The 26,590-nt window shown below is 43.5% G+C and overlaps 1 protein-coding gene and 1 long non-coding RNA gene across 11 annotated transcripts in view; one reads left to right on the forward strand and one right to left on the reverse strand.

Moving 5' to 3' along the window:
• Positions 1–2,130, reverse strand: part of NTNG1 (netrin G1) — a 146,771-nt gene extending 144,641 nt beyond the window's left edge. For 8 of the 10 annotated variants that reach the window (XM_077182128.1, XM_077182125.1, XM_077182124.1 and 5 more), the window contains exon 1: positions 1,992–2,130. The gene's annotated coding sequence lies outside the window, so the exon portion shown is untranslated. Of the gene's footprint in view, positions 1–1,225; positions 1,620–1,991 lie in introns of those variants that run through there. The other 2 variants (XM_077182121.1, XM_077182120.1) reach the window with 2 other exon arrangements.
• The window catches only part of LOC143694639 (uncharacterized), a 296,382-nt gene continuing 271,406 nt past the window's right edge, over positions 1,615–26,590 (forward strand). Inside the window, exon 1 of the long non-coding RNA XR_013183243.1 lies at positions 1,615–1,770. This is a non-coding gene — a long non-coding RNA (uncharacterized LOC143694639). The remainder of the gene's footprint in view (positions 1,771–26,590) is intronic.

Genomic DNA, 26,590 nt, shown 5'->3' on the forward strand with positions numbered 1-26,590 from the left:
TGTATACCATGTTACACCTAGGCAACTTGAGAACCTTGTACATATACAAACCAACCCCTTTTATAAACACAAAATTATTTTTCTATTCAAAGAAGAAGGAACCCTGTATTTAATGATTTAATACACATTATTTCTGTCAATACTTGTATGAAATGCAGTATACTCAAGCAACTACTTCAGTGCCTTTGGCCTCAAATGCTGTTCCAATCAAAGTTTAGGTTCTATTCTTATCTAGCTTATTTAACTATTTAGCAGAAAAAGATTTCTTAGCCTCAGGAGAAATTTAAAATGTCAATACCTAATTAAAGAAAATAAAATACAGCTACCAAAACCCTGCGATTTGGCACTCTACTTGAAATACTTCTGGTTTTCACACGTTATTCTTTGCTGACTGACACATCATACTACCACTGCCATTGCTTGCCAGGTATCATCAGCTGTCAGAATATGGAGTAAAAAGCATTTCAGCTATTTAAATTTTACAGCCTTAGTACATAGCTGCTTTTTTTCCTCTCGCATCTTTATAATTGTTAGCGTCTTGCCTTAAATATCTCTAGCATCAATCTGTTCTGCAAGTTTTTCCTCTGGGAATTTAAGTTAGCATTTGGGGAAGTTACAGGCTTTGTTTTTGGGTTTTTTTCAATGATTCCTCATGCTCAATAAGATGATGCATGCTCATCACACAGTGTATCCAGGGCATAGGGCTACAAAGCTTTCAAGTTATGGTGTGAGCTGATGACTTTCTAACTGAAAGTTCTCAGGCTCAAAAATGAATGCCTACCGTTTGCTGAATTTGTTCTGTGCTATTGCTGTATTTTACATAAATAGCTAGAAAGTTGGTGCTGCTTATCAATGTCAGAGGTTTGAGATAAAGTTTGTAACTCAGGAGAGTATAGCCACTAACTGTTTGAAACTCTCTAGTAATCACCCTGTTAAGGTCCAGAAATATACCAGAAATTAACCTTTATTTTTTCCCCATGAAAAGCACAAAACGAAAAAAAAAACCAAAACAAACTACCACCACCACAACCACAACATAAAACAAGCCAGGGGAAGTTCTGCTGTTTTCTTCCCTTTGACGGGCTTCCCCGGCCACAGCTTCTCATCCTGAACCGCATTGTCCTTAGGCAAGACAGTGACTTATTCCCTCTTTAAAAGCATCTCCACCGCTTGTTCCACTCACTGTCTTTGCTAACATTTCTGTAGAAGTAATGCTGGCTCCTACCACATCAGATCCGGAGTAGTGAAAAGTTGATTGCAGAACAATAAAAGTGTATCAATCAGAGGCCAAAACCGCACATGCAACAACTTTGAGAGTAGAAAAGCATCTGTTTTATCGCGTCTAGCTGATCTGCGCTGCTCACCGCCATGCGGGGTTTTCTTTGGGGGTTCTGTGTGCGTGTGAATGTTTAGAAAAGCCGCCTGCAATTTCCGATGCAAGGGAGGATACCAGGCTGGGTACCAGGGGCCGATGCCCTGCGCCGCCGCCCCCGCCTCTGCCCGACGGGACCGCCGCTCTCCCCGGCTGAATCCGCGCTGCGGGGCGGGCGCCGGCGCCAGAGACGCGCCCCTCCCTCAGGGCTCGCTCGCGCTCCCTCAGGGCTCGCTCGCGCTCCCTCAGGGCTCGCTCGCGCTCCCTCAGGGCTCGCTCGCGCTCCCTCAGGGCTCTCGCACCGCCCGCGCCCCTTCACAGCTCGGCGCGGCGCAGCCCGGCCCGGTTCCGAGCTCCGGCTCCCGGTTCCGAGCTCCGCGGGAGGAGGCACCGCGCAGGTACCGCCCCAGCCCGGCCCCAGCCCCGGCCCCGGCCCCGGCGCGCTCCGCTCCGCGCGGGCGGCAGGGGGCGCGCGGCCCGCACCGATCCGCCCGCGGTCGGTGGCCCGAACCCGGCGGGGCGACCCCCGCACACAGCCCCGGCAGCCGCACCGGCCCCTCCACGCCGCGCAGCCCCCGCGCCCCATCCTGCCCCTGAGCGGCATGCGGGCTGGACTCACCCTGCGGGCTCGGGCCGCCCGAGCCTCACCGCGGGGCGGCGCGGAGCCGCCGCGGCGCTGGGACGCGCTGAGGCTTCCTCGGTGGCGGCATGAAGGGCCGCGGGGAGGGCGTGAGGAGGGGGGGATGCTCTTCCCCGGGAAAGTTTCCGGCGGGTCGCGGAGGGGCTCGGCGGGGCCGCGGCTGGGCCCAGGCACTTGTCGGCGTCGAAGTTTGGCGGGGCGCGGGCGGCGCGCGGCGGGCGGGTGGCCGCACTCCTCCGGCGCTCGGCGGGGCGGCGGGCGGGTCCTGCCCGCCGGGGCTCCCCGCCCGCCACCGCCGCTCAGGGCGGGAGCGGCCCCGCGCGGGGCGCCGGCGGCCGCGGCATGGGCGCGCGGCGCGAGCGGAGTGTGCCCCTGGCCGGGGCTGCGGCGCGGAGGGCTCCGGCGGCGCGGCCAAACTTCGGGGGGCGGCGGCGGCAGCGCCTCCTCACTTCGGAGCGACCTCGCCGCGACTGCCGGCGAGCGGGGCGGCGGCAGCTACCCCACCTCCGGGCCCGCGCAACGCGCGGCCCTAGCGCCGCCGCCGCGCCCGCCCCCCCGCCGCCGCGCTCCCCGCCCCGCGGGCGCACCGCCGGCGCCGCCTGCCCCGCGGGGGGGCAACGGGACGGGACCTACCGCCCCGAACCGAGCGGGAGCCGCCCAGCCGCCGGCAGGGCTGTGGCTGCTCCCTGCGCGCTGGAGTAGCTCTAATTTTCCCGTGTTATTTCGGCTTCAGCCTGGTAACGCACAGGCGGAGGTGCTGTCCGTGCTGCCGCCGTCCGAGCCCCGAGCCCGGCGGGCTGACCCCAGCGCCCCGCCGCAGCCGCACTCGGCTGCAGGAACAGGGCAGCGTGCCGTGCCGCCCAACTCGCCGGAGGGTCCCTCCGCAGTGCTGGGCACGCCGGGGAAGCGCCGCTTCGTCCTCTGCCTACAGCACCGAAGTGCCACCGACACAGGGAGGGAGCGCGACTTGTCCTGTTGTGGTGCTGCGGTGACCGCCCGCCCCGTACCAGCCCCTCGGGGCTCCTGAAAGACGCGAAAACCCCGTCTCCTCCTTCTGCTGTGCTTCCTCGCTCCCTCCTGCACGCCCTCTACTTCTGTCGCTTAAACGAGAGGCGCACGCACTTCTCCCTTTTAGATTTCTCCAAGCTACAAAACAGTATCTAAAACTAAAGACTATCAAGTCCCGTGCAGGAATTGTGCTTACTTACTCCTGGCAACTACCTGGTTACTGAATTTGACCGGCTGCAGCTGCCAGCGCTGGGCAGTGGGACACTGGCTGCATTGTGAACGCTCAGAAGCTGCGTTTATCGTTTGTTTGCGTGTTTTGCATGTTAAGAGGTGTTAAATGTATTTATGTAGGCAACAGTGCCGTTGTATTTTGTTGACAAAATTTGGCAGTTTGCGATGCCAGTAGGTAACCAGATGAAATGAGGCAGGGGATTTATGGAAGAGTAAGAAATTTGTTCTCTATTTGAGCCATGGAATTTGGTAGGTTGTGGAAATAACTGGCAGGAGTCATTAGGAAGGACAGTTTTCATCTTTTCCCTAAGACAGGTAACCCAGCAAAGTAAAAAAGATGCCTTCTAGTTCCTCCCAGGTTTTTTTTCTCTGTGTGGGCAGTGGTGTTGTTTTGGCATTTCCATTCATTCTCTGGAATCTCTGTGGCCGTGTTAGTGCAGTTAGCACATGCATGGAAAAGTTCTTTGTGTAGGAAAGCCAGGAATGATCAAAGGGGTGGTAAAAACCAGCTTCAGGGATTTTCAATCCCCAAAAGCAGTTCTTGCTTTGTTTGCAGCCTCCTGGTCCCTGAGGTACAAACGGATAGAAGATGGAAATCAGTAATTTTTTTCTTCCCACTTGAACTGGAAGCATGTCAGGCATCGAGGCTCCATAGGGCCTTTTGTAAAGTAGAGGGGGAGAGTTTCACTGCAGTTGGAAGAAAAGGGTTATTTTCCTAATTACTAGACAGATGGTGGGCTGTACGGCGAAGAGCAAGAGACTGTACACACTGAGCCAAGTCCCTGCAGTGGCACATGTGGATGGACCAGCCCTGCTGCCTGTGACAGCTGTGGGGTTCCGCTGCCTCCTGGCGCTCCGAGTGCAGTGGCTGTGTCCATCTCTGGGCCAGGCTGGATCAGCTGTTTGCAGGTGCTGCAAGGGGAGTGGTTTTGGAGTGCTGGAGGAGTGTTGTCTTGCTTTAGACTTGACCTGGGAGAGGATGCCTTCTTTCCACATGTGGAGAGAATGGCTCTTCATGTCACAGCAGTGCCACTGGCAGTGGTGTACTTGGAGAGTGCCATTCACACCTGCTCTGCACCTTGTGCTGCTCCGGTCACATGCCCTAAACCTCACCTCCAGACATGTGTTGGAAGTTTTCTCTCCTCTGGGCAGAGTCTTTGGCCTCCTGAGGCCAGTCCCTGGTGGGACTGGCTGGCCACAAAGATTAAAGGCAGGATCGAGTCATCTGATACGTCAAAGATCATTAACTTCTTCATGCTAATGGTATTGGCCTCTTCTGCATCAAAGCTAGAGCAGCTGGTTTGAGTGCAGTGTCACCAAGTCTGAGATTAGATGTGCCTTACTGGTATAAATGATGGCCAAAAATCAAGTCTAGTCTGAGGATGTGGCCAAACTTTACAGCCAAATTTTAAGCTCATGAGAGAAAAGAGATCTGATTTAAATCAGTTGTCAAAGGCTGTTGAAAGGATGAAAAAGCAGATGGAATTCAGCAGTTAGAGATTTATCTGTGTTGTTTTTGTTCTTTTTAGAGTGACAAGCTGGAGTTAAAGAGAGAAGGGACAGTGCTTTTATAACCAAACTGAAAATACGGTACCAGTACCTGTACTAAATTTCTGACAACTCTTTTAGTAGTAAGTAATGATTTTTTGCACGTAAATGGGCTGGGCAAGTCACTGTCACAGCACCTTGAGACTGGACTTTAGCAGGATTCCTGAAGCAGATTTGATATGTAGACAGAAGATAAGATTAACCAAAGTTTGAAAGGAATATTTAAAAACACCTCAGGTCCCACTGCTTGCTTTACAGGATTGGAAATTGACTAAAAATGAAGATTTAGCAGTTGTTAAATACCAAAGGATGGAAAGTCACAACTCTGGGAAAGTGTTATCTTGAAAGTGCTTCCAGCAGTATTTCTTATGTCTTCTCAGTAATAGCTGGCATTGCCCCCTAACAGAATCAGGGAAGGGGATTAATTTTTGATTACTGGCCTGAACATGGGAGCACCTATGCCTATTAGGACACTCCTTGCTACAAGGCATAATTTATACTAGAAGCAGCATAAATTGCTGGTACAGAAGTGATACCGCTGATTGCAAACTTTTCTGGTGAAGCACCAGCTGAACTGCAAGTTTTTAACCAAGTCCTAAATCTAAACAAGCTTTGCATGTTTTCAGGCTGTGGTTTGGCTATTTAGTACATCCCCTCATGTGCCATTATGCATCTTTTATTACTTGCTGTAGTCCAAGTTGACCTCTAATGATACAGCAGAATTATTTTATTAGTTCCTTTCCCCACAGCAGAGTACTGCTGCAATGGGCAGTAGCAGAGTACCTGGCTTTGCCTGAAGCAGCTGTCCCTGGAAATGTATCCAGAGACACAGGGAGCTTCCCTGCCTGAAGCTCAGTGTTTCAGCATGCTGGTGGCTGAGGGCTGCAGTGAAAACTGCAGGTGTCATGCGGTGCAGCAGCTGGGGCCTGACCTGAGAACAGAGGCTGCTCATGGTGGGGCCAGAGCCCTGGAAGGACAGAGAGGAGGCAGTGGCTGCAGCTGCTGGGGCTGTGGTGGCAGGGAGGGTCCTGCTGTGCAGAGAGTGGCTCGGTGCTTCTGCACACCTCTGCTCTGCGGAGCCACTGCCTGCTCCATGTGCTGCTCTGCTCCTCCATCACACTGCATACGTATTTCTGACCTCTTTTGTCACCAGCTGAAGGAGTTTTTGCAGAGCAGCATGAAAAAGGTGTGGGAGATAAGAGCAAGAGTAGTGCTAATTTGCCCGTGCCTTCTACTGCTGAGCTGAACAGGGGTAGAAATGGTAATAAACAGCAAATTCTCCCAGTGGCAGAGCTGGTCTGTCCACTTTATTGCTGCTTTGCCCACAGTAGTTTAGCCTTCTGTAAAATCAATTGGCTGTCTAGAATCTGAGTGTTGTTCTGGGCTTCCATGTTTAGTGCCTCCAGTGCTTACAGCAGAATGATTGGAAAATTGTATTTAGATAAATGACAAAATCAAAAGGTTTCTGCATTAGAGTTATTCAACCTGGAGAAGAGAATGCTCTAGAGAGACCTTATAGCACCTTCCAGTTACCTAAAGGAGACCGACAGCAAGAGAGCTGAAGAAAGGTTTTTTGCAAGGGTATATAGTCATATCAAAAGGGGAAATGGCTTTAAATTGAAAGCAGATAGATTTAAATTAGGTATTAGGGAGAAATCTTTTACTCTGAGGGTAGTAAGGCTCTGGAACAGGTGGCCCAAAGAAGTGGAAGATGCCCCCTTCCTGGAAGTGTTCAAGGAGGAATTGGATGGGGCTTTGAGCAACCTGTTTTAGTGGATGGTGTGTTCCTGCCCATGTCAGGAGGATTGGAACTAGCAACCAACTCAGGACATTGAATGATTCTATGATTTGTACAGGCAGGGGACAAATCCTGACCTCTATTCAGTGAAGCAGTGAATACACAGATATCCCTATGTAGTGTTTTGACACTACTCAAGCTTCAGCATAGCTCAAGGGCAGGGGACAGGGAGGCTACTGAAAAAAATGTCACCCCTTGCTCTGAAGCCTCCATCGCAGTACAGTTTGTGAGAGGTTTTGTCTGAGCAGGCTGGGTGACAGAACAAAAATGCTGGCAGCTACAGGTGCCTTGTCTAGAGCACAGCTTCCATCATAGGACTGTGCACCAGCAGACCCAACTTAGCAGGCCTGGGAAGTCCTGATGGGAAAGGCCTGCGGAGGCACACCCCTGAGTAAGGTAATCCGGGCAGGCAGCTGGGAGTATGATGTTACACTGCTGAACACTACATCAAGAGATATGCGAGTCATCCTACTCCTGCCTCCATTTCCATACAGCTTGATAATGACTTTTTCTCCTTAGAGGGTAAGGAGATCCTTCCCAATGATGTTTCAGAGCTGAGAGCTTCTCTGAACAGGACATTGGGGTCTGAAATCTTGAAATAGGGTAGGTATGAAATCTGGGAGAAAGAGTACCTCATCAGCAGTGTTTTTCATTTGGCTGGGACTGTTTCCTGCTAGCAGGCTGTGGGACCCCATTACTTTTTCCTCAGGTCTAGGGTAGAAAATGGACCATTTCAGGTCTCCTGAGAGCAGTGTGTTTGTAATTCCCATGCAGTTCCCCAGGGAATGCAGGCAAAGGATTTTCATGAGATGTGCCCTCTGTGAGAAGGCAAAGTCAGTTATTTTTTATACAAAGTGTTGTTCTTAGGTATTGTACTTGTTGATTCAGAGATGCATGTAAATTACAGCCTGGATTTCCACTTGCAGAATGAAAAATGTCTTGTTCTAATAATAAATACTGAACCTCTGCTGTTCCCATTTACATAACATACATGACACAATGTGTAAATCCTCAACAATATTTTTTCAGAATTTAGCAGCTTGTTTTTCTGCAAACATAAACATTTATTTTTGGTGTTAATAATTAATAATATGCCACATGCACATAATAAATGTGAAATCTAATCTTGTATAGACATGAATGTATCTGCCAAAGTAGTCTTTCTGTGCTGTAAATGACTCTCACAAAGTGGCAGCATACATTCTATTTTCAATCATGGTTTTTTGTTTTGCGAACAGATATGCCATTAAATTATATGTTTTCCTTTGCAATTAACAAATACTTTACACTTTAAAGAAAAGAAAAATACTCAATAATTATTTTTAAAAGGAAAATGGCTAATAAAAGTCTTTGCAGCTGTATCCTAAGCAAAATACAGACAGAAATGTAGAAAATCCCAGCAAAGGAGGGTAGATCAGATGTGGGAGTATCAGTCCTTTTCTGCAGTGAAAAGAAGGAAATGACCAACTCGGGCTCAAAGCTGCAGCCGGTCAGGGTTTCTGCTCGATGCTGTGCAGAACAAGACACGGGAGTGGTGCAGGGTAGCAGACAGAGGTACACCCTTCTCTTGCTTATTGATTCCTCCCTCCAGTGCCCAGTATTTTTAGGTTTCATCACTTCCTAGAAACCAGCAGTAGCTGAGAACCCTCCTGACAAAGCCTTGGGGGTGTATTGCCGCTAATGGCTGTCCCACCTGGCGCCCGGGGGTGCGGCTGCTCTCGGTTCCGCTCTGGCTGCTCTTCCTCGCAGTGTGACTGCTCTTCCTCACGGTGTGAGCACAGCCGGCTGCAGCCGCTGGCTGGAAGCTGTGGCTATGCTCAGGAACCCTGGCTAACAAATTAGATGGTATTTTAGCACTGATTTCTGGTAGGAGGTGCAATGTAGTTTGTGTCATTTTCAGGGAAGCCACGCGGAGCTGTGGTTTGCTGAACTGCAGAGGAAATAACCATCTTTCCAGAGCAGGCTGGGCTGACTTTCTGGGAAAGGTAGTGATGCGCTTACACCAAAGGCTAAACCAAACATGAGATGTTCTGTTAGGCTGTTTCATAAGGACCTTTTATTTATAAGCTTGCTTTGCTTGTATTTATACTATTCCAGCCATTAACTCTTGTCTTTCTTTGCAGTTCATTGGTTGTGGTTAGTAGTGGGGCTGACATAAGGGTCCTCAAAAATTTGCCAAACTTTCTAGAAAAAGTACACCTTGATATTCCACCATGGAATAAGAGATGAAAGAGCTTTATTTGAAGCGTTTTCATGCTATCATTATGCATTCTGTAGAAGACAAAGATCATAAAAGTCCAGTTGCTGTTCATGAGCCAATACTTATTAATCAGATGAAAATAAGGTGCCCTAGGAAGGGTGAATGCAGAGTAACTGGGCTGGGATGACTCAGCCATCTTTACAGCAACAAACTCACTAAATGGTATTGTCCAAGGTGCTTTGGAGGAAAGTTTCCAAAATTCCCTGTTTTCTGAATTTCTGTCTGCTCAGTTCACCTTCTGTTTCGGCACTTTTTCTGGAAATTCTGGATACTCTTTTGGAAGCACACAGTCATGCAGAGCTTCATGGAGGCTCCCGTTGCTGTAATTGAACCGAGTTCGGGGGGAGCCTACTTACCCTCATGGGGGGTCATAGGGTACAGCTGTCAATACAATTGATTCAAAATGTGCATAGCAAGGTTTTTTTGCACTTCCAAAGAGGCTTTTAAAGATGAAATGTTCTCTAGAAATGGCCAGCACCAATGCAAGATTCAGCCATTTTTCAAACATAGTAGTAAACACAATATATTATAAATAGGAATAGATTATTTGTCAAAAAATATTGAGCCTGTTTTTCAAATGGAGGTTATATCTTTTGATTCTATATTTTGAAAATATTTCTTGTACTTGGGCTTTTTTTTAGCAGACAGACTTATCAGGACTTGGAGTCAGGGACTACTGCTTATGTTTGTGTACAGAAATGAGCACTGCTCTCAGTTATGCATCTAAGGTTGGACTTGCTGCATATAATACATACAGTAATTAGCAGTCATTCATCATCTGTCATCAGACACCTTCTAGCTGTTAATACTATCCTAAATGTATTTCCTTTGGAAAAACCACTTTTCTAAAGACTCAGAGGTCTCAGTATGTATATGACAACTAATATGAAACAACCAACTAATCTAAATTCAGTTCCCAGGTGAAACTTAATGTTTGGACATAGGTGACTATTACATTTGCTCTACCAGCTATATTCTGTTCCCTCAGCAGGGCAAAATGCATATGTTGAGAACACTACTGGTTATTTAGCCGATCCCACCTGTTCCTACACAAATACAGACATTATTTAGTACCACTTTTAATCTGTCCAATATTTTAATATTGAATAGAAACATTCCAGCAAAAATGTTTATTATTCTATTATTGAGGCATTTCTTTCATGGAGGAAAAGCATAATTTAACACTGAGGAGGGGATTACAGTAGTGCTCTGACATGGGATAAAACACAAGAACAATGGGCAGGAATAGTATTGACCACTTATCTTATCCCTCCCAGTTAAAGGTATAAGCAAATATATAAAAGCATTCATTACTTGAAAACTTGGATTATGAAGAGGCAGTTTTGGGTGTTCATTTGATAGCTATATGGAAGTCCTGGAGGGAGGAGTAGGGAAAACTCAGTTGTCATGCAGCTGAGTCACAGTTTAGTCAGGTAGCCATTAGTTTTGATTTGTGGTATACCATTATGAACCAGTGAAGGGCAGCACTATCCAACTGTTCTAGGTAACTGGATAGATCACTAATTATGTTTTCAAGTTTACAATGATGTAAACATTAAATGTTTGACAGGATTTGCTATGAAAATGGTTGTGTTGCTGTATTACTGCAAAACAGTAACTTCAAGAGCCTTTTGTTTTTGTCACCAGATTTCTGCAGTTACAAATTAACAACTTACTTGTAATGAATTTTAGGAAAGGCCATTTCATTCATTGAAAAGGTGAATCTCTTGCTAACAGTATGTTAAGTTCAGTTGCTTTATTATGTTGCAGCATAGGGTCTACACATCAAAACAGATTTTAGCAAATTGAAATATGATTAGTATCAGAAATATATGAACAATAATACAGATATTTTTGTAGCTCAAAACACTGCTTTTCTACACAAATTGTAGATGAGATTAGTACTTTTATTTCTGAAGTTTCCTTCAGCATTTTTCAATAGGAATTAATGATCCATGTGTCTGATACTTGTATTTATGCTCAATATAACAGGATATTGGAAAGAAACTCCATTAATAGTTTTATATTTTTCTTTGTGCGTGGAAATGTAGCTGTATAACTTATACAAGCCTTTTCAAAGTGCTATCTTATTTACTATGCTGTTTGAGAGGGAATAAAATTAAAAGGTGCTCTACTATTTAGTCTCTTTTTAAAGGTTCTATGCCCATGTGCACATCTAAAAAATAGTGGTTTGGTTTTTGCTCCAAAAATAGTATCTTGACTTTCCAGAGGAAGCTGTGTTATACTACAAGTCCATGCCAACAACAGTTCATCTACTTACATGTAAAAACAAAACTGTACATTGTTCTGGATTTGAAGTATTTGTCATGTGAATTCAGATGGTGACATTGTGTCCTTGCAATGTTTTCATGATGTGAGTGCTTTAGTTTTTTTTAAAAGATGTCTAAATCTTTCTGGCACACAGCTGGCTCTTCTGACAAAAAAAAGTCTGGTGTGTACCAGAGTTGGGATTTCACCTGTAGTGTTTCAGACACAGAATAGTAGGAGCTGGCTGAGGAAGCCACCCTTGGCTCCCTAGGCGAGGGGATTAGATAGGCAAGGGTTCATCATCCCTGTAAGGTCTGAGCTAAATGACAACCCAGTGGGGAGCTTTATGGCTTAGGGGTGGGCTGCAGGGGAGAGAGCCCCTGGGTGCTGCCTCTCCAGCCCCAGGATGGCTCTTCCAAACGGCATTTGAGAGAAGTCCTGGCTTTATTTCCTTGTCTTCTTTTTCACACAGATGTACAATGCCTTCAGCCTTGCAGTACTGTAGAGAGGGTGTCCGGGCCAAGATGAGGTTAGTTGCTTTCTTTCTCTAGCAGACTTGTGTACTTATTAAACATAAATATCAGGGTATTCACCATTTATTTATATTTTAAATTTAAATTTCACCTGCATTGCAAGACATTTATTACTATATTTAATGTGCAAGACTGTCCAATTAATTCATGAAAAATTCTGGGACACTGGTTACAAATTAAAATGGCGACATTTGCTGCAATAATGGTTTTTATGTGTGAGAACCAGACCCATACATCAGATTATAGAAAGATGAATGAATCCACAAATGAATAAAATGATTAAAAGCTCAAGTTGGCAGTGGAGTTTATATGTTTACTCTGGTATGTAAAACATCTATTGATCTGAAGTTTGATCAGTAATATTTACAAATTTATTCTCATATACATCATTATGATTGTATTCTCTTGTGCTAAAAGTTTACTAGTTTACCTGCTGCAGATGCTCGGACATCTTGGGGAGCTCTGCTCTCCATGCATTGGTAGGGCTTCCACCTGAGCTGGGAGAAAGAATGAGCAGGAGGGCAAATGTTTGTCCCAGGTGAAATGATACCATAGGGATCATTCACACTCCGGGGCAGAGTGTGCTGTGTGTGACAGCAGGCTCAGCCTGGGGCTCTCAGCCCTGCCTCCTCCCTCAGGACAGGGATGCCATTCCTTGCAGGAGCAGTGGAGCAGAGAAGGCCATGGAGCAACGGCTGCAGGAGTTTGGCCCTTGGCATGAATAATAGCAGGAGGAAACCAGACCTGTGCCAGGCCTGTGAGCTCAGGCTGCAGTGCAGTGCACCTCTGTGGGTTTCTTGTGATTGTTCTCAGAGGTCTGTTTCTCCAGGGCTTTTGAAAGTAACGTTCCCGAGGGTAAGCTTTCCTTTCTTGTTCCTCATTTCCTTGATGCTCTGAAAAGACATTATATTAAACAGCACACATGCCCTCCCCTCCTCTGAGCTTGGACATTTTGCGGGATCCAAGGACTGATTTCGAGACCTGAGAGGATGGGAACTCACTGTATTATGCTCCAAAAAGGCATGAACAGAGGGAAAAAGATGTGAACCTGGAGGTTTCACTTTTTAAATAGTTTTAAAAGAACTGTGAACAACGGACCAGTAATTTCAGAAAAGCAAAACTGGATTAAGCAGAACCTGGGGATTCTTAAGAGAGGAAAGCTGGGCAATGGATGTGGTCTGCTGATAAAAGAGAAAGTACAAACTGTCTCTGAAAGCAAGTATTTTAACAGAATTAATAATTTTCAGAATGATTCACAAACACATAAGAAGGACTGAAAGAGAAAAGTTTCCAAAATCAGAAGTTAAATGCCAAGGGGATGCATCTGGCATCCATATTGTAGTTGATGGTAATGTTACAACTGCTTTCAGTGGGTGCAGGGTTCAGATCTGTCTCTTTCAAAGTTGCCTGCCAGGTGTCCTTTGGACCATCTACCCTCTTGGCCCCCTGGATTTCAGCAGATCTGGGGCTGGGTTCTCAGGGACTGAGAGCTGGGAGAGCATGAATTGACATTAGCATCTGTCTCAATGGGGAATCTGCCACTGGCTTCCACTCCTGCCCAGCATTTCACACAGATCAGAATCAATATCAGCCACAGTTGTCACTTTAAGTACTGGCCATGTATATCCTTCTGACTTATGCAGAAACATAAACTAAAATATGCATTCTCATTTTTCATATGCTTCACCTGATGTCTTAAAACACAAATTATATCCAAAATGAGAAACATTGTGTGCTCAACCAGTACATATTGCAACTTTTAAAAAATACATTTTTAATAGAGTGTCATAATATATTATTCTTTGTATCTATTCAGTGGCATGGAGCTAAGCAGTATTTTTACAGGAAATATAAATGTGCTGCTGTGATTGGAGTCTGCAGTGGCCCTGCTGAAACGTTCCATAACGGGCACCTCCAGCAGGCAAAATGGGGCAGGGAATCTGCAGGAATGGTGTGCTAAATAAACACTCATAGGAGAGCCAAGACACAACAATTTATAACTGCAGGTGCTAAAGCTTGAAAGTAACTTTACTTAGGGGAATAATTTCATATTAGTTCTTAAGGGTTCTTTTGTCTTTGTAATTACATTCCCTTGTAAATAAATATGTAGGTTATCTTACCAAACAGATAACACAAAGTCTTTTACAATAGGAAATTGAAATATTAAAAGTCATGTCATGTAATAAGTTGTTGCCTGAACACTCATTTACTTTGGAGAAACTTGCCCAACTGCCCTAAAACAGCTGCTTACTCCATTCAGATTCTTATTTAAAAACTGTATTTAAAATAGAGATTGGAACTAGAACCCAACTTTTGTTGGGTTTTTTATTTGGTTGGTTTTTAATTTTGTTTTAAGGCCCTGTCTTGCTCAGCCCAACAGTCTGAGAGTTCAAAAGATAAGCATTTTGTGACATGAACAACCTGAAATATATTTTAAAAGAAAGCTATTAGAAATCCTGTTTTCTTTCACATTTCACACTTTATTGTTGCTGAGTAGTGAAAAAAAGTAAAGAAATATATCTAGAGTAATTTTGTCACTGTAGCATTATAGAAAGTGTATAATAATAATTCCATAATGAATAATAAACTATGTGCAGCTGAAACTGCAGGCAGGAGGCATGTGCATGACTGCAGTAGAGATGTCATGGGTTAATTGTGTGTGTTAAGGTCCTCTTCTTTAGGTGCACAGTTTGTGGTGATTGGGAGTGGGGCTGGCCCAGCCTCATCCCCAGTGGGTGCAGCTGTGAGCAGCAGGTGAGCAGCACTGACAGCAATGAGCCATGGAGTGCCCAGGGGCACTGAGCAACCACCAAAGGGAGCAGAGGGCACACAGGTGCAGGGCATCAATAGGAGGGGATAAAAGGCTGGGACAAAGAACAAGAAGGGCAGAGCTTGCAGCCTTCTGAAGTGATTTGGTGTTGTTCTGTATGGGCAGATGCCTGAAGCCTTCTGATGAGGTAAGGTGTTACTCTGTTTGAGTTGAAGTTTTCTGAACTTCTATGATGGCATTCTGTGTCTTGTGGCTGTCTGAACTGTGGCATGCACTGTGCTACTCTTCCCCCCCCAAATGAAGAAATGAACATCTAGCAGCACAAACAATTGGTTTTCTCTTGTCTTTCATACAGGCTGCTGAAAGAGTATGAGCAATTAATTGAGTTGTGTTTCAAAAATGGCATTAGCATGGAAAGCCTATTTTGCTTTGGGGGCTCTCTATGATAGCTTGTATGTGGCTGTCTGATTGCACCTGTGGTCTTATCACCATCAATTTTATCTGCTTGCTGGTTTCTGCATCCTTTTATTCACCACAGATCAAAATGAGAAGGTGTGTTTCAGCTGTGTGCATGTTCTCCAGTCAATCCGATAGCTTCATCTATTTTCTTCTGCAGATAGGTTCCTTCACTCCCATCTGCTGTGTAGATCTCCAAAGTGGTGTGGAAATTGGTTCAGCAACCTCAGTGTATCAGATGAGAGATGCACTTACTGTGGAACAGATAGAGTGCTTTCCTTCCCTTTTAACAGTTTTGAATCATTTAGTTAATAGATGGTTAGTGGCTCATGTAGCTTTATGGCTTCTTGGTAGCTTCCTGAGCAGGTGGGAATCCTTGGATGGTCTTATTGCACTGTGGTCGCATAATATATGTGATGTCATTCTCTACCACAATTGTTGTTAGCAGGAGGATGGAATTAATCCTGGGGACTTCTGAAGAAGCTATTCTAGGTTTGTTGTGGCGGATAGTGAAATTATTAAGGAATGAAGAGGATGAAGTTTGTGTTAGTGCCGTCTTTGCTCTTCCCTGTATGGTGTGTTAACCATAGCTCAGCCATCTGTCAATATCTGCACCTCTCAATCCTATTGCCAATTACTGGAACCAGCCACTCTCTGTATGTATTTTAGAAATTAGTCCCTGATTATTAAATCATGACTGCATGTTAACACACATTATTTTTATAAACCCACTGCAGACTCCCATGCATTATAAATAAATTGTATTAACTCCAGTTCATATGAAATATTTATAAATACTATGGAAAGGGCTCACTTTCTGTGCATAATTATTAGACATTTTAGATTATAAAAGATTGCAAATGGTCAATTATGTAAAATTATGAGAATACAAGCTTAAAACCAGGCTCATAATCCTACAATGGGAGACACAGAAAACCAAGATTCCAACTGGGTTCAAGAAGAGTGGCATGCTTTATGTTTCTTAATTATCTTTATTTCCCAGTAGCATTGCTATTGCCAGAGCTCAATTTACTATGTGCCAATGAAAGAGTAATAAGTTGCAGAGACACTCCTATATCAGATGAGAGAGTTTCACTCTCCTCTGTTGTCAGAACATAAACCCATAGAGGTCAGATGATTTTAGCTGTACCCTGTTTGACTCAGAGCAATTTCGTAATTTGGGCAAAAATCAGCTGTGAAGTAAATGGTTCTTACCAAAACCCCTTCTGGAGATGGGCACTGAGGCTATTTATGTTGCTTAATGTTAAGCAGCTAATAGAAATTACAAATCTACATATTTTTGTAAATCTAGGTCATAACTCCTGAGCCTTTGAAAAGATAGCTGAGTGTGGTAATAAACCCCGGAAGCCAGAGCAGGAGTACTGAGCCTGCTGGTTTGCAGTGCTACAGTTTATGGACTAGGGAAGGACATGGCTGAGTGACAGGAAGAAGTTTTAAAAAATATTCATTGATGTTCCGCTGAATCCAAGGGAAATAATCTTTTCTTTTCTAGGAGAACATGGGGAGATTAGTGAAAAATACCTTTGAAACCCTCAGCCTGATGGTCTGAGCTGGCCTTCACAGAGCTGCCTGTTAGTTTCCCCACCAGGGATTAGAAGCTTTCGAGATGTTTTACCCTTTTGTTTTGGTGAGAAAGCACCTCTAACAGGACTCTGTATAGTCTTTTACATAAGTATGATAAACCTGTTTACCCAACCTCCTCTCATCCTCAGCTTTCTCCTAACTAAATCTAGGTTATGTCCCTAGTTAGAAAATTAATAAATAAGTTAAATGTTTGTACAGCACCTTGAAGCTGTAAAGTGCTGCCTAAATCCCAGGTACTAGTAACCCTCTCAATTATGATACAGCATGTTTATACAAATATGTTTGATGTCCTCAGAACATTTGGACTAAGTGGAGCATATTTCCTGTTGAGCATAGATTTTGCTAGTTGGAAGCTATGCCTTATGAAATGCAGACTGCTGTCACAGCATCCAGTTCAGGAAAATAATAACATAAAGAAACATAATTTGCCACATTAAACTCACATTTTCTATGTATCTGGAAGTGGAAGTAAAATATTTAAAAGAATCCCTTCTTCCTGGTTTAATCAGAATTGTGTTGCTTTGCTGATTACGGGCGCACCTGTGTGTTTTATGATAGTGGTATTGCATTTGACTTTAGTTAATGGTCTGACTGTTTTCATTATGTATTTTTATGAGTTTATTGTTTGGACATTTTAAAATGGAAACATAATGAAAATCATAATGGAATTAGGAAGCTTTTCTCTAGAAGAGCAGTTTTCACCATAGCCTGCTCTACCAGTATACTGTTTTTCTCATGGCAAGCAGAGGAGAGGACTGGCTTTGGGAATACTGGGATTTGCTGTGAGGTCCAGGACTGCAGCCAGGAAGAAGGCTTGCTCTAAAGCTGTTCTTCTGTCACAGTTGCAGGAGACATGTAATAAGGTGCATGGAAAGGCTAAAAGAAAATGCAGTCAAAGTCAGTCTTCTAACTTCACCCTTAAGACAATGACTATATACCAGGCTATTCTTTATTACCATAAGCTTTCTTTGACTCAGAATATCTTTAACATTCTGATTCTTGAGTGTTGAAGCTGTCAGGCAGTACCTCAGCAAGCAGAATCTATTTTTTCAGGGAAGTATTTCTCATCATTACAATGCTTTTTAGCCCCAATTAAGGATGGTTTATGAATTACAATATCACTACTAATGCCAGTAAAGAGGTCACATTTTGCTGTGATGGAAAAGAAAAAATTGTGCCTAAGGACTCCAGAGAATGCATGTACGTTTTGGGTAAAGAGCTGTTAGACTTCCAACAGCCATGTCAGAATTCATATGCTCATTGTTGAAAGCTGATACTGGATAATTAAGCCATGCCAACAGATAGCCTCAAAGATATGCTACCAAGGATACAGCATGCTATTCATGGCATTAAAAAAGCTCTAAGGCAGAAAATTCTGAATTGCTCACCATTAGGGTGGCTCTGCTGCCACTGAAGTAAAAAGTAGAAATCCTGTCAGTCTTGACAGGAACCATGCTGCTCTACTGACATGTGTCAGATATCTTCATCATTAATTGCATGACCAAATATCTTAATTGTAAATCTGATTGAACCTTGCTCATCAGTAATGTATTAAAAGTATAGATGGGCATGGAGTGACTGTTCTTGCAATGACTATCAAGTCTTCAGCATTGTGGTGGTTTTTTTAATTTTTTTTTTTCCAGATTACATTGAAAATGAGAGGAAATAGAGAAAACCCCTTTCTGAACAGTGTTCTGATTAGAAATAGCTGCTTACACAGTGATTAGGGAGTCACCTAAGTGATAGTTAAGAGAATGATTCCCCATACTTGAGCACTAGCCTGCTTATGCATTGCTTTCCCTCCACAGCCTGGGAGCCACTGTGCCCGGGCAGAAGAGATAAATCACAGCTGGCAGGGCTGCAAGAGGCTCTCCTGGTCCCCATCCCGTGCCCTCCCTCCTGCGAGATCCCTGGGTGCCCCACTCCATCCTGCCTGCCCGCCCTCCAGGCTGCCCGCAGTGCTCTGGCAAAAACCTCCTGCCCTAAATCCCTCCCTCCACAGCTTCTCCATCTTTTGTCATGCTGCTTTCTGAGTCCATGATTAATCCCCACCTTTTGTGTCAACTGTTGCCCTGAAGAGCATTTCTGAATGGTGCTCAGGCCCCTGGCATCTTCCCCCTCCCAGGCTATCGCCTTTGGTTTCCTGCAGTTTCATCAGCAAGGCTGTTAATTCTGCTTTTCTTTTTCTTTTTTTTTCTTCTTTCTTTTAGCTCTTTTCTCTGATATTTTCTACTTCATGGAAATCATATGACAGTCAGAACTACAGATGGAATTAAACTGAGTAATACTCAAATTCATTATGCCAGACTTCTACCTATGTTTTCCATATCTGAAAGGTGGTAATAATTTTTCTGTGGATAACTTATTGCCAATCCCACCTTTTCTTGTCTTACCTTTTTTGCTTATCTTATTGACCGAGACCAAGCCTGTAGAATAGAGCATCCTTCACTTCCCTGCCAAACTGTGTATGGAGACCTGCTGGTTTCTCTGCATGGGATCCCATACCTGCTGCATTGCTGGACTTGCCTCAGCTATCCTCTCATTTTTGTATGAAGTACAGGAGATGGTATCACAGACAAGTTGAGCTATCTTCAGTTTATGCTTTTTGTTCCCATAACACAGAGGCCATGGGAATGGGTTGCTGTACTACTCAATGTGTTCATCCCATACCTGCTTAATTGCCTAGATTTCTGATTTTCTTTTTACTTTAAATCTTGTTTGGCAGGTGGATTTTTTGATGTGTCATTTGGGTGTAGAATCTTCTTCTCTTTTCCTGTCAGTGCCTTTCAGTTGAGGTAGCCTATCAGTGCAGGTCCCCTGTGTGACCTTAAAGGACTTGTTGTCCATAGGAATTCCAAATCATTGTTTAAGCTGATTAGTAAAGAGCATTTACTATAGATACTGAAAGCCCAAATGCTTAAGAGAGCTTCACAATGCATAAACTCTTATGCAGTGTCTTTACTGTGGTGGTTTTTAAGTTTTTTTTCTGAAAAAATCAATAGGTCTTATAATTGGGTGCTCATCATTAGCTATTTCCAGTGTTGATTAAATATTTTATGGTGATTCCTGAAGCTTTCTGGCTGTCACCTGGAGTAGTGACCCAATATGTATTTTCAGTGTACAGTAAGCAACTTTCTTCTTGAGAATGATCAGAAGTCTTAATACTGAGTTGGGAGATTGCTCATTTGGACAACCTGGTGGTAAAGAGGCTTGGCCCTTGGGAACAAAATACAGCCAAGTTGCAGCTGGTATCTACACAACCTGTTTTAATGATGGTGAAGTGATGGATGATCACAGTGTTGCTCCTTACCTCGTTTCTTTAGTAAATATTCAGACTTTTTCATGTTTTACTGAGCAAAATCCTTTAATCATAATTACATATATAATTTACATTAATGTAATTGTATTAATGTATATTGGATTATGTTGTTAGAACTGACCAGAATTTGATTAATTAAATTTTATTTAAATGCAATTTCTAATTAAAAAATAGGAATTCCTATGGTGTTATTTGCGTTCTTTGTAACACATGCATTTAAAAGAAATGTTCGGTATATCTTGAGATCGTACTAATTGGCATGAGGGTTACCAGAGCAATAGCTTTAACTGAAATCCACAGGAAATAGCAGAATGAACCCCAAGGTAAATATCAATAGATTTGCAGCTCCCCATAGCACAACAGGGATTGCTGCAGGAAAGCAGTCAATTTCTATATAAGCTTTATTTTTCAGTGCTGGTTTTCCAGCAATTTGAAACTGACAATGCAGAAAAATATTGCTTTCACATAAGCAAAGTATTTTTTCCACCACTCTTGTCCAATGGCCTGAAGAAGAACTGGCCAGTGAGACATGTAAGAGATCCCCAAGCTTCAGCTCTATTGATCTGAGATGAGGCTCCCTTGAGTGACACAGTGCAGTGCGAGACTCTGCCCATCCCAGCCTAGGCTTTGTGCCCACAGTGTGAGGTGGAGTGTACAGGGGTCAAGGGGTGCATCTCAGACTCTTTCAGAGGTGAATGCTGCCTTTCAGCTTGCCCCCTTGAGCTGTCATCTATAAGCACTCTTTAGAAGCTACTTTTGTTTGGATCCAGTTCTCCAGCTTTATTCTTTGGTTACTATGAAATACTTATATATATAATATCATAAAATAGATATGTGTGTGTGTATATATACACATAAAATATTCCTTAACAAAATATACTAAGAGAATTTTACTTCCTGGCATTTATTGCAATGTTACCTGGATGTGACTTCTGGATGCACATTATCATATAAATGTGCATTGAAATACATGAATGATTTAGCTGTTGAAATGTTCTTAATCAACCAAATTTATAATATGCCTTTCACTGACCAGGAGAAGAAAGGAATGAAGCACGGGCAAGTGAAGTTGTCTGATTTTGACAAGAAAAATGAATTGCACTTTCTTATGCCAGAATACTTCCCAGTTTCTCCTTCCCTGCTTCTGTAATTCAGAGTGTTGGGCCAGAAGGATCTTGATGTTGTCTAGTAAAACCTTCTCTTGGTGTTCTACTACTCAGTTTCTTCCTGTTTGCTATCATGCTCAATAGGTTGCTGAATTAATTATTAAAAAATATATTCCTAATTTTTAGTTTGAATTAATCTGCTTTCAGCCATTGCTTCTTCTTATGCTTTTTTTTCTGCTAGATTAAAGAACCTTTTAGTGCCTGGTATTTTCTTCCCATGAGGTGCTTATCTGTTGTAATAAACTCTTCACTCCATCTTCTTGATAAGATAAACAGATTGGGGTGTTCTGGTTTCTTACTGTAAGGTATTTCCTCCAGCCTAAAATAGTGTATGTGAGCCTCTTCTGCACTTCAATTTTTTTTCAACATCCTTTGCCTTACATGCCTTTTTATATCTAAAAGGAGTATATATCTAAAAGGAGCAATCCAGCACAAAAATTGCCTTTTTTTCCCCCCAAAGGAACAATCATCATACAATGACCCTATGCAAGCCTCAAAATAACAAGAACTGGATTTCTTTTGACAGCACTCATTTATTAGGCAGCAAGGGCAGCTGAATGTATCTGAATCTTACTGCTTCATTTCTGGATGAACCAGGTTGTGGTAAAATTCTGATTCATCAGAGGGAAAGGTGAACAATGACATGTGTCCCCAGGAGAGGCCACCTTGTCTCACAGCTGCTGATGTGCTGGACTTAAATGGGAAAGCTTTGTGGAGAAGGTAGGAGTTGTGTCCAGCACTGGGACAAAGCTGGGGATCATGCCATGGCCAGCCCTGCTATTCCAAACCTGGGAGCATCTTTGTACCATAGAGATTTGGGGATTTTAAACAAATCCTATACAAAGCAGGAACAAACATTTTGTGGGTGGAGAGGGCTCTGGGGAGGAGGACAAATCAGATGAGTAGTGCTTGTACTTCTTTGGGGGTGAGTGAAAGGTGGCTGTGCAGGGGATGGCTGAGAGCAGAGGGAAACATTTCCCTGCTTGCCAAAGTCACTCAAATCCCTTGTTTACTACTCTTGTGATAATCGCTGGTATTGTTGGTAGTGATGTGGTCCAAGAACCAAATGGTATCAGCTGTGGTATGTTGAAAATAAATGTGATTTACCCAAATTTGGTAATTACCTCACTTTAAAACACAGAATAAGTTGCAGATAAATAAGAAGGCAGTTTTATGGCTAGTAGAAAGAATACAGAATAAAAGACATACTAATTAAGTTTCTCTCTAATCTGTCTACCTGGTGGAATCAAATTTCATTTTAGAAAGCAAAGTGATTTACAGGTGAGTTCCTCCTGATGCTGTCTTACAGAACTTGGCTTTTCTGCTGTTTATACCTGTGAACTTCCATGTGAGTGCAGGAAGCTGCCCACTGTGTGGCTGGGTTCTAAATAACCACAAATTCCATCACTTCTCTACAGCAATGCTATATATGGTGAAACACGTGGCATTCCTGCCTTCATCTGAAGGATGGAGGAGATGAGGTGTTGGGATTTCAATAGTTGCCTATGACTGAACAGTCATGGTTCAATAGTTTTCCCCTGCTGCTAAAAAAAGCTATTTAAGAAATTGCTAATACCTCATTTAAAATCTTGATCCTTTTGATGTGATGACAGGGGGTCAGGCTTGGAGGCGGTGTCACAAACAGAAAGATATGAATGTTCAGCATATAGAAGTATTCATTAATGACTCATAAGCAAGTGTGCCTGGCGACTAATTGGAGATTTTTGTGCAGAAATATTGTATTTATGGGCTCCATAGAATCTAACTTATTTTTGTTCTGCTGCTTGTGAGGCTATCTTTTTGGCAGGAAGAACTCATTAATCAAAATCCTTCCTTTTGTAAATGACAGAGTATTGAGAGGGTGGGGAGAGAGGAGGGCAGGTAGAACATGCATCTGAAATGCCAGAGGGATTTTGTACTGATACAGCTCATACCACCAAATAGAAGAGGGGATGTCAGAAAAGAGGAAAACCTCTATTCTAACGCTGTTTATGTCAGGGCATCGTTGATGAAACCCAGCTCTACTTCTCTGAGAAATCTGAAGTTACATTTTATGATCCCTTCATATTTCTTCATTTTTTTAAAGCAATGCAGCTAAAATCCAGTCTGCTTACTATGAAAATATTTGAATTAACATTTTACATTCTCAGCCTATTTCTCTCTGTGTAAGGGTTCTTGGTGGAATAAAGGTTTGGGGAGAGCTGTGGGGTTTGGGCAGGGAGCCTGATCCTGTTCCTACTGGGTACAGGGTATCCTCTCTCTGCCCAGGTGCAGGGGTTGCTCTCCAGCTACCAGAGGCAGAGCAGGCTGCACAGAGCAGTGCTGGGGTGCATGAGGTACCTAGAAACTGAGAAGAGCTGTGGATATGCCTAACAATAGCTCCCCTTGAGCTAAGGCAAATGCTGTTTTCACATTTTATTGCTATTGAGCAAAAATTTGGGATAATTTAAACAGATTGAAAGGTATCTCCACCCTTTCGAAGGACTGGAATATACATTCTCTGAAAGAGTTTCCTTTGAACAAAAAAATGTGGTATTTAAGCTCTTTTTTCTTATGCTGTGTCATAGACTAACAGATAGGGATTTCACATGTATCTACTGGCAGAGCCACCTTTTATCCTGTTCTAGCAAGGCCTGATTAATCTGTCTTTTTAAGATAATAAATATGTCATTGACCCTGTCTGCTCCCATACTTTACAAATTCATTAATGCTTTTCTATGTTCTATTTCTTACTGCGCTATACAGCTATGCAAAGAGAGCTCCAGCCTTTGTACTGTAAATCTCTAATACCCAGACTGAAAGCAGTTGGTGTTAATGAGATAGCTCACCTACCACTCACATGTCAGAGATACTAGTAAAATCAGGATGATGTGCACAGCTTTGGTGGAAGCTGAATTTGTGTTTCTAATAAATGCAGGAAAAATGGATAGGATGCTTGTCCACACAACTGAGCAGCCTGTCTGCAATGCCAGCGGTTTGCAAAGAACATGAGAGAAATTAAGAGAGATGTTCTTCTGATTAGCCAGCTTTTCCAAGTTCAGCTAGCTAGCATAAGCTCTTTAGTCTTTGGAAGGAAATACTTCCAAAGAGGATAGAGAATTGTTTTTAGTGGTGGTAATCTTCCAATAAATTACTTCTGACCAAGGGAAGACTTGGAGGGGCAGGATAATCCCAGAGTAAAGTTGATTTAACTTCTCCATTATTCTCAGGAAGGCTCTGGGATTGGAGGTTTGAAGAGCTGTATATGACATTTTTAAAAGGCTTCAGCAGAGGCTTAAACTCCTATAATGTTAAATATATTTTTTGAAGCAATGAGGTTCTCATGCCCGGGGCAAGATATAAGGAATGCTTTTGTGTGTGCACTAACATAGATGACATCAGCTTTTTGACAAGGTTGCAAGATGCAAAAGTACATCTGGGCACAGTCTTATTACTTTCCTAATTAATAACAAACAGGGAGTTTTCTCTTTTTTCCTCTGGAATTAAGCACTGTACCCAAAAGGAACTTCTATTGGACATGACTGTACATCAAAACTGTCTGATCCAACCTCTGCCCGTGTGCTCTAGGTCTGCCACGGAGCACATTGGCAAGGCTCAGAGTGTAGCTGGCTGCCCCTCCCTGGCCTGTGCATAAAGAGGATATGACTTTGCAAGTCTTGAGAACCAGTGCCTTTTTCATTCAGGTACAAGAAAGAAACCTGAAATTGTCATTCTTTGACAGGATGTACTGATTTGCATTACAAGGCTGGGAAGAAAACATGCACTTCATCTGCTTTGACAGTTGGCCTTCTGAATTACACTTATCAGCTGTATTAGCCCAGCAGCCTTTGGCAGAGGAGGAGCAGGGGTGGGTGGCGTTGTTCTTGCTGATCGGGGACGATGCATGGCTCTGGATGTCTGCATTCCCTTTGGCACTTAGGTGGCATTTAAAAATATGACAGCTGTGAATTAGCTCAGCTATTTACAGGCTAGATTGCACATGGCTCACTGACAGGCAAGGTGCAAAAGGTTTTTTCCTTCTCTTTCACTTAGTGTTTGATTTCCACCAGGAAAGCTGTGGCAGCCAAGTGTAATAGCGGTCACAAGCCTCAATAAGACTCTGCTGATCTATTTGCCTTGCTAATTTCTGGAGATAGTTATGTTTGCATCTGCAGTAGGTCTCGGTGGGAGGATCTTCCTTTTACAGCTCTATGTGCTTGTGTTACGGGATAATGAAGAGGAAGGAGGCTGCACATCTGAATTCCTGCCCTCACAGAGGACCCTCACCCTTGTTGCTGTTTGGGTGCTAATTGTGCTTCTGGCTTTCCCATGGCCTGTTTGATTGGTGTTCCCTGCTGGGTGAGCTCTGTAATGAACTGCCAGTGCATGGTGAGCAGCTCACATGGCCTCTGCCCCATTACTTTGTCTTCCTTAGTAGGAGTAGGGGAGGAAAAACTCCACAACCACTGTTGGTTTTATTTTCAGAAATTTCTCTCAATATTCCACTTAGTTTGATAGTTTAAACATTGGCTGAAATTCCTAGCTGTCACAGACAGAAGTTACTTTTGCCTTGTTTTCATGTCCATATAGAAGGATGTGCAGAAAGTGCCTGGTGTTGTGGGAGAAGAGAGGATGGGAACACATCAGGAAAGGCAGAGGGACAGAGAGCAGCTAGAGCCCCAGATCTGTCCAGGAAGGGCAAGAGTAGAGTCTCCTAAAGCCCTGTTTTGCTTTGCAGTAGGCTGTGTCCTGGTGGGGTTGAGGCTGGGCATTCATCCAGACTGAGCCACTCTGTGAATGGCTGGCATGTTCTTGCCTGCTTCCATTTCTCATGGAGAGGGTGCCTGTAAGCCACCAGGAGATTAAACAGGGAAAACCTGCTCTTTCCTTCAGACACCAGAAAGTTGCACTGCTGCCTTCTGTACCAGACAGGACATTATCCATGTTCTTACTGATGCTGGTAAGGTTTTCCATGCGTCAGTGTCTAAGGGTCTTAAAAGAGGGAGATGCTTTCCCCTCTCAGCTGTCTAGGAAACTTGCTCTTGTCTTGTCAGATTGTACCTCAGCAGCACCTCTGCATGGCCTTGTTGTATAGATGTAGTCATATATCTCTCATATGTTATATAATGTATGTTTGTGGCACAGAGTAGAGGATTGGTGTGGAAAATCATGTCTTACAAGAGTTATTTCTGTGTTTGCACGCCCTTCCCCCCATCTGACTGTTAGAGTGATCTTTTTAAATTTTTTCAGTACCTCCCCATACAATTCTGCACAGTCACCACCAAAATCAGTTATCACAGAAAATCCTTCCCCTTCTGCCCCCTTGCATTGCTAAAATCTAATTTTAGCCTATGAAAAAAAAGATTTAAAGGATTCATATGGGTAGGGTGAATTTTGTGACAGACTGGTCCGAAACTCCATCCTGGAAGCAGTTCTGCCTGTCAGCTGAGCCACTGCAGTATCTGTAATTTTTATGTATTAGGGATCTGGCTCCTTTCTCTGGCATCTTCTGCTGTACAAAATTAGCCCAGCATATGGGTAGTGTAAATTGGAGGACATAGGTTTGAGTAATGAACAAACAGTGACTATGCTAATTGGCTTCATGGACATGAAGTTCAGTGTCTTCTGAACAGAATC

This window comes from Agelaius phoeniceus, chromosome 8 (assembly GCF_051311805.1).
Source record: "Agelaius phoeniceus isolate bAgePho1 chromosome 8, bAgePho1.hap1, whole genome shotgun sequence".
Lineage (NCBI taxonomy): Eukaryota > Metazoa > Chordata > Aves > Passeriformes > Icteridae > Agelaius > Agelaius phoeniceus.